The sequence below is a fragment of the Myotis lucifugus genome, unplaced genomic scaffold (genome assembly GCF_000147115.1).
Source record: "Myotis lucifugus unplaced genomic scaffold, Myoluc2.0 scaffold_119, whole genome shotgun sequence".
NCBI classification, from domain to species: domain Eukaryota; kingdom Metazoa; phylum Chordata; class Mammalia; order Chiroptera; family Vespertilionidae; genus Myotis; species Myotis lucifugus.
This window is the reverse complement of record NW_005871167.1, coordinates 1,663,387-1,679,715: the sequence shown is the minus strand read 5'-3', so window position 1 is coordinate 1,679,715 and position 16,329 is coordinate 1,663,387. Positions and strand designations below refer to the sequence as shown.

General features: G+C 42.7%; 1 pseudogene; it reads left to right on the top strand.

Moving 5' to 3' along the window:
- Nucleotides 1–11,086: 11,086 nt before the first annotated feature.
- LOC102421780 lies at nt 11,087–12,071 on the top strand (annotated as a pseudogene).
- The last annotated feature ends 4,258 nt before the right edge of the window (nt 12,072–16,329 follow it).

Below are 16,329 nucleotides of genomic sequence, written 5' to 3'. Positions count from 1 at the left end.
AGACTCCCTGTTCAGGAAGTTGGTGCCTGAGTAATGGTCCAGTGTTAGAGGGCTGGGTTAACTGTGAGCACCATCACTCTAACTGCCTTTCAGCCCAGCCACTGTGGACTCAAGCCCGAATCCCAGAGAGAGGGGATTGGCAATACAAGCATCACTAAAAGAAGAAGAGCAGCTTCAGTTGATCTTCCCTGGGGCTGTGAGAACATAAACCAACAGGTTCAGCAGCACTGGTGCCAGCTGCCTTGGCCAAATAAAAAGACACCTGACCTTGGCTGTTGGGCATTGGGTGTCTCATTGTTGACTTTGGTGACCTTGGCAGAAAGCCAGAGAAGGTGAAGGGCAAATGATGTTTTGCTACGTGGAAGTTGGGAGGACTTTATTTATTTATTTATCCATTCATTCACTGTGTGGTGGGGACTCTTAACTGCCCAATGTATTCTGTTCTTTCCTTCTATAATAACAAAATTGTATCTTCCGTTTATCAACCTCCCCTTCCACGTGGAATGGGAGAAGTGATGTGCGCCACTAGCAGCTCTGGGACTTTAGACACTTAGATAGGCATCTCCAAGTTATTTTCTTTCTTTCTATTGGTTGGAACCCATCAACTCAACCTTGACATGCGGTGGAGAACAACATCCAGGGTCTCTGAATGACTATGTGGGACAGAGCCACCCACTGACATGGAACGGTCACCACTAATTTTTAGGCGAAAAATAAACTGTCTTGTAAAAAATCTTTAAATTATTGTTGAGTCTCTTTGTTTTAGCCATTTAGCCTTACCCTAATCAATACAGTTATTCATACAACAAAATTTATTGACCCATATATCAGGTTCTGTAAAAGATGATGGGGATACAATGGTGAACTTAAAATTCACTGGTCAGTGCAGACAAATAAATACATAATCACAACTGTGATACACATTAAGGGTTCTAGAGGAGATGTGTATGGTAAATGAGAGTATATAGTTAGGGGAATTGACCTAGTTGTGGAGATTAATAAAGGCAAATAACAGGAACCCTACTCTCCCGCCCCCCTGCATCCCAACAAAACAAAGCCTAACACTCAAATCAGAGGCAAAGCAAAAGCAAACAGTCTAAGACTGTTATCTGTCCAAACAGGACTGTGGGAAGACAAGAAGCTAAATTTTAAACCAGAAAAGTCGGAGACTGAGGGGACTCTGATATTGAAAGGAACAAAGAAAACAGAGGGGAGATGAGGCCTGAAATGAGCTACTGTGCAGATGCCAAGGTAGTCTAGGAGAAGGGGGCACATGTGGCAGATAGTCCCCTATGTTTTACTAACTGCATCACAGCTAATTGCCCCTGTCTCCACTATAAAAAATCACCAGACTTAATGGGGGGAAAATGCACTCCTCTTTTCAGTATATATGACATACCAGTGAAGGGGAGCATGAGTAAGAGCAGTTGAAACAATAGTGCAAACATCTTACACTGTGAGAAGCTCACCTGAAGACCGCTGGCCCGAGGACTGTCTTGTTTGATCATTCTCTTCTGAAGAGTCATTGGCCCTTTTGTTAAGTCATTGGGCCAGTTCTCAATGCACAACAAGCATTTGGTGGCTGTGTTTCCACATGGCAGTCAAAAATCAATCTCAGTTTAAGCTGCTTACCTGAATCATAATTTTTTAACCCATGGAAAGTGTTAACTTTCATGCTGTACAGAATTTCCTATGGAACTAAATCTTAGTGTAGTAAACATGAAGAATATTAAATTTGCTTTTGAAACAAATAATTAAAAAATGGTGTTTGGTAAAGGGAGGGAAGCAGATACGAAAGAGGAATTATATAAACAATTTTCTGCCTTCATAGACATGTGGTAAATGCCTAAAATATGTATACTAAAAATCAACCATCATTTTGGTGTTTTAGGGAACTGCTCTTATCGATCAAATGGAAATTGCTCATTCTAATGGCTGGGAAACATTATTCAAATAAAGATGGTCATCTCTAATTTTCCTTAAAATTCTTCAGCTTATAAAAAGTTGAGTTTAAAATAATGACCTTTTTTGTATCACAGAACATTTGTAGTAGGTAACAAATGGACTACATATGCTTCTATAGAGCCTACTTCACTAATATAAAATTTTTGATAATTTCTGAAGGGGAATTAGAAAACAAGTATAGCATAACATAGACTTTGGAAGCAGACTGATTTGAATTTTGGCTCTCTGTTTATTAGCTTGTGACATCAGCAAGTTACTTAACCATTTTTGCCTCAGTTTCCTCATCTGTGAAATGGGATGATAAAGTCTACTTGTATCACAGAGTTGTGAGAATTGAATAAATTAATACCGATGAATTACTAAGAATGGTGCCTGATATATAATAAGTACTCTCTGTTAGTGGGCTGAAATTACCATTGCTAATTAAATAAAAAGGGATGGGAAAGCTTACTCAACAAAAAGCAGAGTCAACAAGATTTCGAAGAGGAATTGGTTACTTGCCTAAGAGAACAAACTCTTTCAAGCATATTAAATGTACTTTTCCCCTTTAATGTTGTTCAAATATGAGTAGAGGCCACTAATGAATAGAGAAGTATCTTTATTCAGCAACTTACCTCTCCCCCAAACAACAACAACAACAACAACAACAACAACAACACACATTGATTTGGTTATTCTGATTCTCTTGAGATTCCATATGCATTTTAGGATGGGCTTTTTTATTTCTGCAAAAGCTATCTTTGGGATTTTGATAGGGGTTGCTCTGAATCTGTGGATTGCTTTGGCTAGTATCGACATTTTAATAATATTGTCTTCCAATACATGAAGTTTTCACATCCATGGGATGTGTTTCCATTTATTTATGTTTTCTTTAATTTCTTTCAGTAATATTTTGTAGTATTCATTGTACAAATCTTTTATCTGCCTGGTTAATTTCTAAATATTTTATTTTTAATATTTTTATTTATTGGTTTGAGAGAGAGAGAGAGAGAGAGAGAGAGAGAGAGAGGGAAACATTGATTTGTTTTTCCACTTATTTATACATTCATTAGTTGATTCTTGTATGTGCCCTGACTGGGGATTGAATCTGCAACCTTGGCATATCAGAACATCGCTCTAACCAGCTGAGCTACCTGGCTAGGGCCTAAGCATTTTATTTTTTGATGCTATTTTAAATGGAATTGTTTTTGTAACTTTATTTTCAGATTGTTTATTGTTAGTGTATAGAAATGAAAGTGACTTTTGGGTATTGACTTTGCATTCCACTACTTTGCTATTTTATTTATTAGTTCTAACAGAATTTTTGTTTGTATACCTTTTGTAAGATGAGGACACAGCGTCCCAGAGTGGTGAAGTGACTGGTCACCAAGGTCACATGGTCTCTGATGTCCTCTCCAGTCCTCTGTGCTCTGTGCTGGTAGGGCCCACTGAGTGTTCTCTGTGCAGTGAGTACAGGACTCCCTCTGGCTTGTTGCACACACAGATAGGAATGTGAGTCTGGTATGTGCAATCCATCTCGGCCAAATCTGCTTGCTTCTAAAGAGACACTTCTATTTTATAAAGGGGGGTTCACTGAGCACAGCTATAGCAGCAGGAGAGGGGATAGGCAGGTTAGCTGGAAATCTCTTTGTGGCAAGCGAAAGGAACTGAATTTGAACTAAGGGAAGCAGAAAAGGGCAGCGGTGAACCTGGGGACTTAAACAGTATGAGGACTCCTGGTCTTATTGCTTATCCTGGCTTTTTTTGAGCATCAGCCTGTTTGCTTGAACTGGCTTTTCAAGTGGCTGGAGCCATGTGGCTGCAGCTCGAGTCTCATATATTTATAGTTCCAAGACCAGAGAGGAAAGGTCCTCTGTCCTCAGTTCAAGTTTGGAAAAAAACACCACCCCAGCATAGAATTCTGATTGGCTTTACTTGGGTCATGTGACTATTCCTGGGCCAATCCCATGACTAAGTATTGAGACTTTATGTTGGCCCATCTTGGATCAGGTACCCTGCTCTTGGCACGTGTTGGAAACATGCATCAGAGAGACATGGTTTAAGAAAGCATCTACCTGCAGATGCTGTTCTGGGAACCAGTTTTAACAAATTTTTTCTTCTAAGTTTTTTTCCCCTCTGTTTCCTTATATTCATATATTTATAAAAGTAACATCAGGAGTGAGAGCCTCTGTTAGGTCTCTCTTTACCTCATGGTTGCATCTGAACATTCTTAACAAAGGCCAGTTGCCAATGTATCTTTTAACAAGAAGGGAGTGCTCCGGGCAGGAGCCCCAGGAACTCAGGGTGGGGCTGAGGCTGGCTGCCACCAGAGAGCAGGACCTATTGAATATGTGCTGATTGGCAGGACACAGAAAATGGGCTCTAGCAGAAATGACGAGCCTGTGATTCTGGAGGGGCTTCTGTGTTTCTGGGGCTTCAGACATTTCTATGTGCTGAAAAGTAGAACATAGATTCATGCTTGCATGAGAGGAGAGAGGGAAAGAGAGAGAAAAGCTATGCCTATCCTATTTTGGACCCCTGTGTTCACAGCCTTCCTCTCTTTCTTGGCGTGTGTCCCCACTCAGGAGCTTCTCCAGCTAGTTTTTAACTCTACAAGGCAGGAAAAAATGTGATTATTACTTTGGTCTAATTTTTAATCAGTTTTCAAATTTAATCAGAAAAATGCCAGGTACATACAACTATAAAAACAATTATTAATTACCTAACCACAGCCTGGCCTCCTCAAGTTAGGTTTCAACCCTGAAGATAAATGATACACAGCTCTATTCTGTATCTCTAGGCATGGAAACCACTGGCCCAGATGAAAGCATCAGTGTGATCCTGCTTTGGAGAGACTCAGATTTTAGAGAAGAAGAGGTTGGGAGAGCTCATTACTGGATCACTGAACTGGTAAGAATTGTATAGAGCTCCCTTTTCTCTTTAGTTTATCAGTGCACTGAATTTATTGTTACTGTTTTTATTGGGTGTAACAATAATGCTCATAAATAGCCACACACTCACTCTGCTAATGACGCTTGACATTTCTAGTCACCTGAGAGACAAGGATGCCTACTCTCAGGAGATGTGCATAAAGGTGATAACAATCAGCTCGCAGTGTAGACTCTTTCAGGAGCTAAACATTCAAAATGTACTCAGGCTCAACTGAAACACATTTCAAATACACAGTGGAGCCAATTTGTCTGCAATACCTAACTTCTCTTGCTGCCCATGGCCTTTGGTTCATCCGCTGCCTCCAGAATTCAATCAAGGGTGGCCTCTTGCCTCAGGGATGGCCAGTCTACTGCCAAGCAACCAGCCAATTAAATTCTATTCTCATTCTTATTCCCTTCCCGCCCCTCCCTTCCTCCTTCCCTCCCTTTCTCTCTCCCTTCCTCCTTCTCTCCCTCCCTCTCTCCCTCCTTCTTTCCCTCCTGCCCTACCTCTGCTAAAATGCAGATTGTGATTAGGGCTGGGGTGAGGCCTGAGATTCTGCTTTCTGACAAGTTCAGATGATGTAATATTGCTGGTAACTCTGGGTAGCATAGAGACAGAGGGCATTAAGAGCTCAGTCACCTTAACTGTGATGCTGGTGTGAAGGGCAGGGAACTTGTGTGCAGAGCGTCGCAGACAAGCTCTGGTTTTGTCCTTGAGGTTCATTTTTATTTTTGCCTTGCTTTTCCACGAATTCCACAAGAGATGTATCCTTTGAATAGAGCCCCTTTTCTTGAGCTAATTTGAAAGGGATTCTGTTCCTTCCTCACAAGCAGATGTGTCTGGGCTAGGTCAAGAAGGAGATACATTAGCATCTAGAGAGGAGCCCACCGGTCAGGCCTGTGTGAGGTACAAATCCCTGGGCATTGCTACCCCTCAGGCTGCAGCCTGGCCCCTTGCCCATTGTTCCATCGCTCCAACAGGTGACTCCAAGTTTGTGCTTCGGGCAAGACCTTCTTCTGACCCTGTTAACTTGCTTGTTCTTTCAGTGCCAGCTCCTCCAATAAGAGGTGCAGTTTCAAAACAGAAATACTTCCAATACTGTAAATTGAAGAAGGCAGAAAATGTAGCTGTTTGATATAAGAACAATCAGAAAATACAGTAAATGAATCCATGGTTACAATGCTAAAGAGTAAATTTATTTGCAATGTGAATAGCACATCAGTTGTGCTTTTACTTCGGCCCAGAATAATTTCCAGATATATATCCACCCTAAATGGAAACTGCTTGCTTTCCATTTAACATATTCACAAAGTGGGTAGAGCCTAGAAGGAAGTGAATATTAGTATGTGACGGCTTGGGTTGGTTTATTGCTTGGCTTTATATGGCATCCACATTCAGTTTGGCTCGGGCAGTAAAAACAAAATGGATAAATATACTTGTAAATACTAACGGTAAAGGTAATCAGTTCTACTCAGCACTTGGCATGTGGAAGTGAAAGAAATGCAAATCCTTTGGGCAATATTCAGTCACTCAATACATACTTACTGAGCACCCACTTTTGAGCAAGGTACAACACTAGGTGTTTGGGGGTTCAAACATGAGCAAAATGCTGTCCCTTCCCTTGAGGCTCTTAGAACTAGGAAAAAAATAATAAGAAACGGTTTCTTCTTCTACCTCCATTTTCTCTTAACTGACAACTACATTGACTTTCATCTCCTTAGGTCAATGGAGTAAGCTTTAGTTCCAGCATCAGCCCATTGAAGGAGGTATTTTTTTTAAAAGTCTTTATTGATTTCAGAGAAGAAGTGAGAGGGAGAGAGAGATATCATTGATGAGAGAGAATCATTGATCTGCTGCCTCCTGTGCGCCCCCAACTGGAGATCGAGCCCACAACCCTGGGCACTTGCCCCGACCAGGAATCGAACCACTATGACCTCCTGGGTCATAGGTCAATGCTCAACCACGGAGCCACGCCAGCCGGGCATGAAGGAGGTATTTTTAATAGGCATTTTCAGTGCATCTCAGATCTTATGATGCAGTAACAGTCCACAGTCAGAGTCATTCTTTGCTTAGATAACCATAGCCACCTCTTTTGGCTAAACAACCCTTCCATACTCCATCAACCCGTAGAGCCTCCCTGAGAAATTTCTGTAGTGGCCTCTGCAAGGGGCCACCTGGAGAAGCTGTTTCAGGAACCAAAGGCAAAAATGAAACAGCCTGGTGAATTGCTACCCACCAGCCACTCATCCCACACGGCTTCCTCAAACCTTTTTTTTTTTTTCATATGTGAGAGAATACTGCGCCCTGGTGAATCAATGCGCCAGCCATGAACTGCATTGTGCCAACCCCTCCCCACCATTCATATGTTGAAACCCTAAACCCCATTTGACTGTATTGTACAAAGGAGGTGATAAGGTTAAATGAGGTTGTAAGGAGGAAGCCCTTATCTGATAGAACTGGTGTCCTTATAAGAAGAGGACAGAGCGAAAAGGTGGCCATTGCAACTAAGGAGTGAGCTCTCACCAGCACCCAACCATGCTGGCACCCTGATCTCTGACTCCCAGCCTCCCAAACCATGAGAAAATAAGTGTCTATTGTTCAAGCCCCCCAGCCTATGGTATTTATTATGGAGCCTGAACAGACTAGTACAAGGGATGGCCCTGAATGAGAGGCAGGATGCGAAGGGCAGGGGGAGAGAGCAAGGAGGCTGTGCATGAGTTGGTGCTGAGGATTGGTGACTGGGACAGTTCCCAGTGGAGATCAGCTGCATCCTTTCTTTCAAAGGGTTTAAAACCCACAGCTGGGAACCACGACTACAGTGCCTCTGGCTGGGAAGCAATAAAAGCTGCTGGTGGCAAGATGAATATTTAATTTTGGGTGTATAGCAAGAGCATACTTTTGTGTAAACTACAACGATGATGCACTTCCTCTGACACAGATAGTGAAGGAACCTCGTGAAATAGTCCTTTGGCTGCAGCACCAGTCCTATAGAAGTCAAAGTTTGAACATTGCTTAATTTTTGATGGCCCCAATAAACCACACATTAAAACCACAGCTTCCCAATCTACTGATCTGATCATTAGGGTTTCCATTTATCAGGAGTTATTAGGAGAATAAAGAACTCTATCCAAGCTACTGGGAGATGCACAGCCATTGATAATGAGAAAGAAATAAAGTTGATGACTAAATGAATGTGCAGTTTATGTACAAAGGTAACCTTTTATTCTTTCCAATTAGGATGTTGTTTCTCTGTAGACTTGGCAGATGTGGCTGTGTTATAAATAGAAGTGATATTTTGTAGGATTCTTCTAACTGAAATGTGCATGAGGTCAAATTATAATCAAGGTAATATATATAAGTAATGAGCTGAGCCCACATTCCCAGGCATTTATCCATTTGATGCTAATAAATGAGCAGAGATGAAAAGACTGCTTCTGGACAAACCCAGCAAAATAGTTACTTGTGTGGTTGGAGTACAGCAACTTATCTCTTTGTAGTGAATGTTTGCTAGTGATAATCAACTTCATTTGTTAATTGTATTTGTGGTATTAATGAGCTCATTAGCATAACAGTCACATCCTATTCTCCTGTGGTCAAAGTCTGGGGAATCACAGGTTTATTTTTTATTTATTGAATTTATTGGGATGACATTGTTTAATAAAATTATATAGGTTACAGGTGTACAGTTCCATAATACATCATCTGTATATTGTCTTCTGTGCTTGCTACCCCAAGTCAAGTCACCTTCCATCACCATTTATCCCCTCTTTATCTTCTTTTACCTCCCCCACCCCCCTTTCCTTTCGGTAATCACTATATTGTTGTCTGTGTCTGAGATTTTTGTTGTTTTTTTCTTCTTCTTAATCTCTTCAACTTTTTCACCAGCCCCCTCTGACAGCTGTTAGTCTGTTCTCTGTATCCATGAGTCTGTTTCTATTTTGTTTGTTAGTTTATTTTGTTCATTAGAGTCCACATATGAGTGAAATCATATGGCACTTGTATTCCTCTGACTGGCTTATTTCACTAAGTATAATACTCTTCAGGTCCATCCATGCTGTGTCAGAGGGTAAGAGATCCTTCTTTTTTTGTGTGTGGCTGAGTAGTATTCCATTGTGTAAATGTACCACTGCGTCTTTATCCACTAGTCTGCTGATTGTTGGAAAGGCCACCAGCAGTGTACATGGCAGGGAAATGGCCAGATAACTTGATTTAAGAAAATAAAGACTGACATTTATTACATTTTATTTTCACACAGCATCAGTGATCATTAATCCTCAGTGCCGTGAACAGGGAGACCTGATCGGAGAGTTTACAAGACTTGCCTAGAACCACCCAGCAGGTAAACAGAGAGTCACAAACTTGGTCCCAGGTTTTCTGACTCAAATCAACTTCTCTTTCTACTACCCTGATGTTGCATTACAATAGTTGAGTCAATCATTATTTATACCAAAATTGTACCCTACCCTTTCCATATTCTTTAACTGTAAATTTTGATTTTTGGTATAAGACATGCCTATTTGTGAAGGACCTGTTATAGTTTTGCCCAGGTCTTCAATAAAGATATCTGATTAATACATTGAAAAGAAGATAAATATATTTGCATCTCATACACTATATTTTCACATCAGGAGAGATGATAACAAGAGAGAGAGAATCAAAATATTTGTGGATCTTTAACTTGACATTCAGCAAGATGTTGATTTTAAATTTTCCATTTTTATTTCAAAACATATTTATTTATATTTTTTATTGGCTTTATTGGGGGTGACATTGGCTAATTTTATTTATTTTTTACAATATATTTTTATTGATTTCAGAGAGGAAGGGAGAAGGAGAGAGAGAGAGAAACATCAATGATGAGAGAGAATCTTCTGCATGCTCCCCACACTGGGGATCGAGCCCGCAATCCGGGCATGTGCCCTGACTGGGAATCGAACTGTGACCTCCTGGTTCATAGGTCCACATTCAACTACTGAGCCATGCTGGCCAGGTGGGGTGACATCCTATATAATAAAAGCCTAATATGCTAAGTTTCTGGTTGTCTGGTTGGCCATTCAACCAATCAAAGCATAATATGCTAATAATATGCTAAGGCTGCTCAAATGCTTGCTATGATGTGCACTGACCACCAGAGGGCAGATGCTTGACTGGTAAGTTAGCTTGCTGCTGGGTTCTGGCGGATCCGGACTGAATGAGACGGGCTGGACATGCCCTGGAGCCCTCCCACAGTCCCTCCCCAGCTGGCTAACCTCCTGTATTCCTCCCTGGTCCCGATTGTGCACTGGTGGGGTCCCTCAGCCTGGCCTGCACCCTCTTGCAATCCAGGACCCCTAAGGGGATGTTGGAGAGCTGGTTTTGGCCTGATCCTACAGGCCAGGCTGAGGGACCTCACTTGCTGGAGGCTAAAACCAACAGTAGTTAACAGACCCATTCGAAGGCCAATGAACTTTGATATTCAGCAGGGCTGAAAATCAGCATAATATTGCCCTGCTGTGGGCTCAATGGCTGAAGGCAAGTCCCTAACCTGATAATCCTTTTACTGTTTACCAAACTTTACCTTTGCTATGCCTGTATGCATTGCTAAGGGCAAATGTGTATTCAAGTGAATAAAAAGCAGACTGGCCAGAAGTCAGTGAGCTTCTCCTCTAGAGAGAGGTTTCCACCTGGCCCCCATGCCTTCTAAATTCATATTTTATGTCTAGTTGTTTTTATTTTTTTATTTTATTTTATTTTTTTTAAAATATATTTTATTGACTTTTTGCAGAGAGGAAGAGAGAGGGATAGAGAGTTAGAAACATCGATGAGAGAGAAACATCGACCAGCTGCCTCCCGCACACTCCCTACTGGGGATGTGCCTGCAACCAAGGTACATGCCCCTGACTGGAATCGAACCTGGGACCCTTCAGCCCACAGGCCAACGCTCTATCCACTGAGCCAAACCAGCCAGGGCTCTAGTTGGTTTTATTTGTGTGCAGCCCCTTCTTCAGATCTTGAACCCTCACTGCAAGAGGTTACGGCACCCACCGGTGTACAAATTTGTGCACTGGACCTCTAGTTGGTTAATAAAACTAATTCTGGGGCTGTGGGAGGGAGGAGTGAAGAAGGCAGCAGTAAGGCTCAGGGGCAGGGAGCCCCAGGGAGCTGAGGGGGTGGGCCAGGGCACTTGTTTGATGTGGGCCCATGCTACTCTCGGCTGCAGTACATTGGCCAGGGCATGTAGGGCATGGTCACCTCAGCTTAGGACCACTTACGCAAGACACATGTGACCATCAAGAAAATCAGCTCCTTCGTGCAGCAGACCTACTGCCAGTGCTGCAGGAAATCCAGATCTTGCTGCGTTTCTGCCATGAGAATGTAATTGGCATCTGAGACATTTTTCAGGCACCTACCCTGGATGCCATGAGGGATGTCTACATTGTGCAGGGCCTAATAGAGACAGACCTGTACAGGTTGCTCAAAAGCCAGCAACTGAGCAGCAACCATGTCTGCTACTTCTACCAGATCCTGCGGGGCCTCAAGTATAGCCACTCAGCCACCGTGCTCCACCGGGATTTAAAGCCCTCCAACCTGCTCATCAACACCACCTGCGACCCTAAGATCTGAGATTTTGGCCTGGCACGGATTGTCGATCCTGAGCATCACCACACTGGCTTCCTGACAGAATACATGGCCACAGGCTGGTACAGGGCCCCAGAGATCATGCTTAATTCCAAGGGCTACACCAAGTCCATTGACATCTGGTCCGAGGGCTGCCTTCTGGCTGAAATGCTCTCCAACCAGCCCATCTTCCCTGGCAAGCACTACCGGAACCAGCTCCATCACATTCTGGGTACCCTGGGCTCCCCATACCCAGAGGACCTGAATTGTATCATCAACATGAAATCCCAAAACTACCTACAGCCTTTGCCTTCCAAGACCAAGGTGGCCTGGGCCAAGCTATTCCCCAAGTCAGACTTCAAAGCCCTTGACCTGCTGGACCGGATGTTGACCTTTAACCCTAATAAACAGATCACATTGGAAGAAGCCCTGGCTCACCCCTACCTGGAGCAGTACTACCACCCAACAGATGAGCCAGTGGCCAGGAACCTTTCACCTTTGACATGGAGCTGGATGATCTACCCAAGGAGTGGCTGAAGGAGCTCATATTCCAGGAGATAGCCTGCTTCCAGCCTGGGATGCTGGAGGCCACCTAACTTGAACAGATGCCTCTGCTCCCTGGGGCTTGGCCTTGCCTCCTGTCTGCCCTTCCCCTGCTGGACTGTTAGAAAACGGACACTGTGCCCAGCCCGGACCCTGGCAGTCCAGGTCGGGGCACAGGGCGGGCCTGGCCACCTTCCCTTGCTTTAGACGGGCCAAAGCTCCCCCTAACCCCCTCAAGGACCTGTGGGGCTCAGGTGGCCCCAAAGCAAATTCCCCTCAGCTGCTCTGCCTTCCTCTCCCCCAGCTATCCCAGTCTCTGGTGGTTTTGGAATCGAAGGGCTCTGGCTGCCCTGTGACCTCCTGAGGGATAGTGGGGGATAGGGGAGACTGAGTAGGGGCTCAGGGACAACCATGCCCCACTCACCTCATTAAACCCCACCCACTTTCCCTCAAGGAACATTTCTAAGGCTCAAGGGCTACCATCCTTGAGGAGCAGGGCTCTGCCTAAGCCCCCTCCCCCTAAGCTGGCACATCTAACTCCTGCTGCTTCTGTGTGGGTGAGCAGAAGTGGAGGTGGGGACACGGAGAGCCCCATGCCCCTGCCCACCTGTGCCTGTACCTAATATGTAAATATAAAGATGTGTATATGAAAAAAACCCCACCAAAAACAAAAATCCCAATTCTGTAGGTTTCATAAAAATTTTAAAAATAAGAAGTAAAATGATTACATTAAAATTGTATTTAAAAATATATGCTCAAATAAATAAAAACAAAACCACAAGTAAATGGATGTTTCTAAATTCTCTGCCTCAAATCACATCTGGCTGGGAAGAAAATGGGAGAAGTTGTAGCATAAAATATAATTATTTTGGAGCCAATATGACACAGGGAACAGAGATTAAGTAGGAAAAGCCATTTTTTTTTGTCAGCCACAAAAGTAATAAACAGAAGAAGAAAGTCATGTATTTTGGCAGGAAAAAATGAATTTTGTATAGAATTTTTAATACAGAGTTTGCAATCTATAAAAATATCCAAGTCACTGGATGTTTGTGAGGAATCCATTGCACGTGGAAGTTGAACCAGGCCATTGCCCCATAAAAATGTAGAGAAATCACTAAACAGGCTAAAGAAAATTACCCCTCCACCCTGGCCCCCTGCCTTCTGTTAGTTTTATTTGAAATTTTTAAGGAATAATCAACTACACAAAAGCTACATCTGCTTGACAGATTTCCTTTTGTCCTGGAGCCCACGGACCTGTTCTATCCCACTGAGCAAGTTTATATGAACGAATGAGCAGATTCCAGAGGAAGCACAGATGTATTTATTTAACGAGTGGCTTACTTCTTTGGCATTGCCTGCTCAAACGAAGGCAGCTGTTTTGGGGCTGGACACGATGGGTGGCGATGTCCACTTGGGGGACGTGTTGAATGAGGGATAAAGTAACAGCTACAATACGTATTTGGCAGAATGGAAAACGGCCTAGATATAACTCACTTGAATGCATGGTTAGGTTTTGATTATTATTTGCGGATGCCGAGGTCAGAGAGATGTTTTTTAGCCAAAGCACTCACCAAGGTCAGAACGTTCACGTTTGGTAGTGTATTGTGTTTTTAAGAGCTAGCACATCTTTGTTTTTGCTTTTTGAAAGTCAATTTCTGAGTTCATGGGTTGCAGTGTGGCTGGAGCAAAGAATGGAGGGAGGCTGTGTAGACCAGTGATGGCGATCCTATGACACGCGTGTCAGAGGTGACACGCGAACTCATTTTTTTGGTTGATTTTTCTTTGTTAAATGGCATTTAAATATATAAAATAAATATAAAAAATATAAGTCTTTGTTTTACTATGGTTGCAAATATCAAAAAATTTCTATATGTGACACGGCACCAGAGTTAAGTTAGGGTTTTTCAAAATGCTGACACGCCGAGCTCAAAAGGTTCGCCATCACTGGTGTAGACAGATGATGCTGGGAGGGAAGAAGGACGACTATGGTGAAGAAAGAGAAGACTCTGGCAATTCTATAGGACAAGATTTACCTCTTTAATGAGAAGCTACTGGACAGGGAGTGAAATGATCATAATGGTGCTGTATAAAACGGAGCCCATGCTGCCATGTAAAGAATGGACTGGAATCTGGGAAATCACTTAGGAGCCTGGGAATAAAATGAGGAAGACTCTAAGAGCTTCTGAGGAGGCAAATGCACAGGTCTTGGTGACTGGGGGCTGGCCGAGGGATGGTAGAGAGGATTGCTCCCTCTATATCAGCGGTTCTCAACCTGTGGGTCGCGACCCCTTTGGGGGTCGAACGACCCTTTCACAGGGGTCGCCTAAGACCATTGGAAAGCACATATATAATTACATATTGTTTTTGTGATTAATCACTATGCTTTAATTATGTTCAATTTGTAACAATGAAATTGGGGGTCACCACAACATGAGGAACTGTATTAAAGGGTCGCGGCATTAGCAAGGTTGAGAACCACTGCTCTATATGAATGCAGGACTGCTTCTGACCAGTGGGATTTTCACTGCCAGCACCGTCCATTTCCTTCTTCAATGACCCAGTGGGCTGCAGAATCACAGTTTGCCAGCAGGTGCTGCTCTCTAACATCTGAATTCAGCTTTAAAATTCTCCAAGGTTTTAGGCAATTTTTTAACTTTAACAATTCGAAAAGGTGTGGAGTATTTTTTAATACTGAGGAATACCAGCAATGTTTTTTTACTTAAGACTTGTTAAAACAAGTTTCAGTTTATAATTCAGTCCTATGGCCATAGTAAGACTTCGTTGTATTTTAACTTGGTTCTGTTCTGCTTAGGCATAGCCAGGACTTAATTCACTAAAGACTGGTAAAGATGGAGTTGGTCTATTGTTGGAAGGTTGATCCCTTCAAAAAAAAAGTTCTGGATTTTCATTTCACAGACAGTAGTACAATGGTATCATTGCTTTCAAGAAGGATCTTTCTGCTCTGGCTGGTGTTGCTCAGTTGGTCTCGGGTTAAATTCTCCGTCAAGGGCATGTACCTGGGTTGCGGGTTCAATCCCTGGCCCATGTGCCAGAGGCAGTCGGTCGATGTGTCTCTCTCATGTGGATGTTTCTCTCTTTTCCTCCCTCCCTCCCTCCTCTTCCATTTTGTCTAAAAATCAGTGGAAGAAATGTCCTCAGGTGAAGATTAACAACAAACAACCCCTCCCACCCCCCAAAAAAGGATCTTTCTCTTAGACTGGGAGAAAATGTGAAGAGAATGTTTATTTATTGAGTGCCCATTTTTATTTACATACTTTAATTAATTTAGTCCTGACACCAAATTTTGAGGTAGACTTTTTTTTTTTTTAAATTGATTTTAGAGAGAAAGGGGCAGGGAGGGAGAGAAAGAGAAACATTGATTTGTTGTTCCACCTACTCATGCATTCATTGGCTGATTCTTGTATGTGTCCTGATCTGGGATTGAACCCACAACCTTGGCGAATTGGGATGACTAACTGAACTACCCCTCCAGGGCTTGAGGTATATCTTTTTATTCCCATTTCACAGATGAAGAAACCTAGGAAAAAGGAGATTAATTAACATTCCCAAGGTCACATAGCTGCCAACTCACTGAACTGAGACTTTGTTCCACAGCATACTTTCCACCTCCACTTTATTGTGTCAACTCTGCTAAGACCCACACCCACGGCATGCCATCTTGAAAGATGCATGATTAAAAGGAAGCTCTCCAATATCCAATTTCAATTTCAGTCAACTATCTTTTAACAATTTCATTTAATCAGCTATGGCAGCCATTTTCAAGTAAGGTTAGTAGGGTCATGTTCACAATGAGCTTGATAGATGAATTGAAAAAAGGATACTATTTCAGCTTAAGACATTTTGAAGTGGTTATTTGTATACTTTAATTGATAAAGAAACAACTGTTAGTATAGGACCCTTTTTGAGGCTTCATTGCTCAGGGAAGATAAATTCCATCAGGGCAGCTTTCAGACAAAAAAACGTGGACACCAGAGATAAAGGGGCAATGCCTATATCTATGTATAGTTGCTTATAGGGCCACTGAATGGAAGCTTGGGCGGGGAGGGGGGAGGAAAGTTGGCCATGCTGCTATTGTTGTGGCAAAAGATAATCATTTGAAGGCTGCCTGCAAGGAGAACCCACCCATAAGAAGCTGTCATGGTATAGCAAGGGGAAACAGGTGCTGGAGTCATTTGGGCCTCTTGAACAAAGAGGTAGGAACATCGCTACCCATTTTCAATTCCTCATATAGACTGGTAACCATAATAAAATGCACATGATCAGGAAAAGATGGTGTAGCAACATTAAGTG